Raw genomic sequence first — 4,466 nt, 5'->3', positions numbered from 1 at the left:
TCATCCATGGCCCACTGCTCTGCTCACTACATACAGTCGTGGTATATTTTTATCTACTCTTATGACTTTCACTGTAGCCTACAAATGATGCGTCTCCAGCCTTAACTACTCTTTCAGATAAACACATCCCACTGTGTGCTTGGAAAGTTCCATGTGATTTTTCTTTGGCCAGCTCAAGCTTAACATGGCCAAAACCAGACTCCTCAACTTCCCACTAGAACCACTCTTTCCAGTCTCTGTCGTTACATCATCCACCAATCCCTAAGCTGGACATTTGAGTCATCCCTGACTTTCTTCTCATTGTCAGGTGACACAACCCATAGACTTCGTTTCCTAACTTAGTTTCCTGCTTAGTATGTATTATGTGTGCCAGTGGTTTTTATGGGTTGCCCCAGCTAATCCCCAGGACACCCATACACCATATGGCATTCTCCCCATTTAACAGGCAAGGCTCAAAGCAGTGGAGTAATTTTCTCAAAGTCACATAGCAAATAGCTGATAAAAGCTAAGCCAGTATTAGATCCCAAGACTGCTGTGACCTCAAACCCTGTCCTCTTCCCCTCCACCACTGGCTGTTCTCTTCATAGGAGTTTTGGGGTAGACACCAGGTTATCTACCCAACACCCAACCCTTCCATTCTGCATTCTGTATCAGCCATGCAGTTGGGGGGGGGGGTTGACTCCTCTCGCAATCAAGTATGGCTGTAATTGTTACTTGTTTGTATTGAGGTGAAATTCACATAGCATGCAATTAACTATTTTAAAGTGTACAATTTGGCAGCATTGAGTACCTTCACGATGTTGTGCAATCATCACCTCTTTTTAGTTCCAAAACATTTTCATCACCCCCAAAGGAGACCCCATATGCATTAAGCACTTATTCCTCATTGCTCCCAGCCTGAATTGTTTTAACCTCATCAGGATCACCTCCCTTGGGATTCAACCTCAGCCAAGTTGAGCATGGATGTCCCATGGCTAAAGAGATTGGTTCTGGGATGGGCGTGGTGGCAGGCCAGAGCCAGGGCCCTGTGCCAAAAACACGAAGAGAATGTATAAGTAGCTAAGTTATATTAACGTCCGGCAGCAAAAACGTCTTTTCACAGAAATAGGGGTGCTGCCCTGACCTCCAGCCTCACATGATATGAGGAGAAAATGCACATTTCTGAGCTCCTCTGCCCTGGTGGTCTCTTGCTGGGACCCCCAACTTCAGGCGCATCCCTGTGAGGAAAGCACTGAGAAGCCGCTTCTGCTCAGCCCCCTGGTCCTATGAATAGGCCTCATCTTGCTTGTTTGCTGGATCTATAGAAAACTAAGCAAAAGTCAAGGAGTCTGAGCAATCATTCTCTCTAATCTTATGACCTGTGCTAGCCCTACCGCTTGGTCAACGTGAGCCTCAAACTGAATTCGGTGCAATGAGGTCTGAAGACAGACCCGCTGGGGGCTTCCAGAAAAGTAGGTTTCTCACATAAGTATTTTAATCTGTCCACACTGCCATGAACTGCCCCACGAACCAGGAGATTGCCTTGGTGGTTGAACTTTATTAGCTGTTCTCCTGCCTGTTGGAATCACCTTCACTCCGACAGATCCTAGACACTTTCCAAACAAATGAGTCGGTAAATCGTCAACTTTTAACAGAGCCTGAATGTAGTCTTAGATGTATGAAAACTCCAATACGAGCCAAGTAAAGCCAAGGATCTGCTAAAATAATTCCTTTTTATATTCGCCTAACACGTTTTTCTGAGTTTTCTAATTTTTCTCCAGCGGATCTGCATTATTCTTCTAATCAGGAAAAAAAGAGACTGTGAGAACTAGGTTCGTGTCCACCCATTAGTCCTTCCACTTTGTGGGCCTTCGCTCCTCAGGGGTCAAATGAGAGGTCTAGGCTACACAATGGCTAAATCTATTCCAACCCTGACAACCCAGAATTTGACGAGTCTAATGAAATCACAGTCAAGATCGAGGAGGGGACCACTAACAAAAACAGTAATAATGTGGCCATAGAACTTTGCCTCAGCTTGCAAGCTAGCTATTATTTTCTCTGTTTTGACAGATCCAAGAAGTTAAACAGTTTCCGGGAGTCATTCCGCTTCCGAGCAGCAGAGCTAGGCTTGGGGCCTGGATCTGTGTGAGTCGAGAGAACATGTTTGTATTTCCAGTATGTTGGCATGCAGGTGGAGGTAGGCCACGGGCTCTAGCTGATCCTTTTCCAGAACAATGAAGACAGCACCTGCTAGTGAGCGGGCCCGGAACAGCAGGGGCGCTCAGGAGGCCTCGCCGCTGGTTTATGGCTGAGGGGCGCCAGAGGCAGCTGCTGCGCATGCTCTCGGCCCTCCTCTGCGCGCGCCGAAGGCTGTTTCCCGTGAACCCTGTGTTTCTCGGCCCCCGCGCTGTTTTCCTGGTGGCGTGAGGATGTTTGCTGTGCAGACAAGCCCAAGTGTTGGAAAGGCAACGTTCTGGAAGCAGCAGGCAGCCAGATGACAAACGGGTGTACAGGAACGGTAGCTCCCTTGCCATCCTGGCGAGGCGAACTTGCCAGAACGTCCCCTTCCGGATGGAGCCCCCGCTGCCCACGGCGGTGGCCGAGCCCACGGCCAGCCTTTATTGTCTCCCTCCCCCTCCCAGCGGTTCAAGTCCTCCTCCCCTCCTGCGAGCTCTCCTGGGACCACCTCCCGGGATTGCCCTCACACCCTTGCCCCCAGAAAACCCACAGTCTGACACCGGGAAAGGCACCGTGAGGAGGGAACTCAGGAGAATCAGACCCGTTGTTGTGTATCGAACTGAAAACAGTACATCACTCATTCTAGTTCGTGTGCGGGTTTGATTTCTTATCCACAGACCAGGGTGCTCCTGGATTCCTGCAGGTCATTTTGAGCGGGTGAGCCCAAGAGGCCTGCGTCGTCCATCCGCACGCACGAGCACCAGGGAACCGCGCTTGAGCTTTTCTCCGGACCACATAGGGCCTGGCCACTGTGAACTGCACGGAGAGCCTCGGTCTGTGACGATGTGTGGGCCCAAGGGCCGCGGGCCATGCGGGGGGGGCGCACAGAGAAGAGGGGATGTGCTCGCGCAAGGCCGCGGAGCTTTCCTGCGCACAGATCGCCCCTCTCCCTCCCTCCCTCCTTCCCGTCCTCCAAAGCCAGAGGCCGCTCTTCTGCCCACAGCCTTCCTCCCCTTCGGGCTGCTCCCAGACCCATCAGCGCATGCTTCAGGCCCCGCCGGAAACCTTGCCGCCTCTTACAGATTTGGAAAGGGATTCTTTCTGCTGTTCTGCAACCTGTCACCAAATATGCCTGGGAATTGCGTACTCGAAGAACCGAGGAACCCAGAAAAAGACAAATGCCCAGCACTCTTGCTCGACTTGCACGGGCCGCAGTCAGGCGTCAGGACCTGCGCGTGTGCACACGTGCAAGCGAAGAGCCACGAGGAGACGAGCGTGAGCAAGGTAAGGGGGAGGGTGGGGGCGGCTGCCAATCAAGGCGATTGTTTTCACGTGGATGGTGGAGCGTATGGCCATAAATCCTGCTTATTTCCCATAGTCCCTTGCTTTGAATTCGGGTCAAATTCGAGTGTGAAAGTAAGACGGAAGGTGGATTTGACAGCCCTTCCATTAATCCCACTAGCTGTGCTCTCCTGCACTACTGTAAGCTGGAATTTTCTATCAGGGCTGTCCCAGCAGCTCCGGCTCATCTCCATTCAGAGGAATGGGGTCGTTGATTTTTAAGGAGGGCGCCCTCCACTGACGTCGCATTTCGCTTCTAGATGGACTCTTCGGGTCTCAAAGGCTCCAAGACTCTAGGTATTTTTTATCTTTTTGGTCACTGTCTCACCTCACGTATCAAATCCGTCATTAACGGGGGCATTTGTCCTTTATAGCACCTTTCTCAATCATATTTCCCCTTCCCTTTCTGTTGCCTCTGCAGGGGGCAGGTCCTTGTTAACATGAAGACCCAGGCTTATTATCTAGATTCTTACTCTAGCATCCTAATGGATTCTCTTAGCGGAGTTTGAGCACTTCCTCAAGGGCAGGGTCATATTAATCTTCAAAAATGCTGATAATGACACAGCACAGCAGCAAGAGCGAGACTCTAAAATATAAGTCAGCTTTGCGCAGTGGCAGAATCGTAGCCAATGAGGTTTATCCGAGGCGCGATTATTGCTAATTAAAACATGTCAGCTCCCGTCATTCCTCTGCTCAAAACCTTCCAGTGACTCCCCATTTCATTCACAGTATAAAAGTCTCTTTTAGGGGCACCTGGGTGGCTCAGGCCTTAAGCGTCCGCCTTCGGCTCAGGTCATGATCCCAGAGTCCTGGGATCGAGCCCCGCGTCGGGCTCCCTGCTGGGTGGGAAGCCTGCTTCTCTCTCTCCCACTCCCCCTGCTTGTGTTCCTTCTCTGGCTGTGTCTCTCTGTCAAATAAATAAATAAATAAAATAAATAAAAGTCTTTTATATGCAGTTCTTTAATTGA

At 50.5% G+C, this 4,466-nt stretch overlaps 1 pseudogene; it reads left to right on the top strand.

The window, feature by feature from the left end:
* The first annotated feature begins 4,098 nt into the window (after nucleotides 1-4,098).
* Nucleotides 4,099-4,171, top strand: LOC115937199 (U4 spliceosomal RNA; annotated as a pseudogene).
* The last annotated feature ends 295 nt before the right edge of the window (nucleotides 4,172-4,466 follow it).

Source organism: Leptonychotes weddellii, chromosome X (genome assembly GCF_054177405.1).
Source record: "Leptonychotes weddellii isolate Sample4059 chromosome X, ASM5417740v2, whole genome shotgun sequence".
Taxonomy (NCBI): Eukaryota; Metazoa; Chordata; class Mammalia; order Carnivora; family Phocidae; genus Leptonychotes; species Leptonychotes weddellii.
The sequence above is the reverse complement of the archived record's forward strand: the minus strand, read 5'-3'. Positions and strand labels throughout refer to the sequence as shown.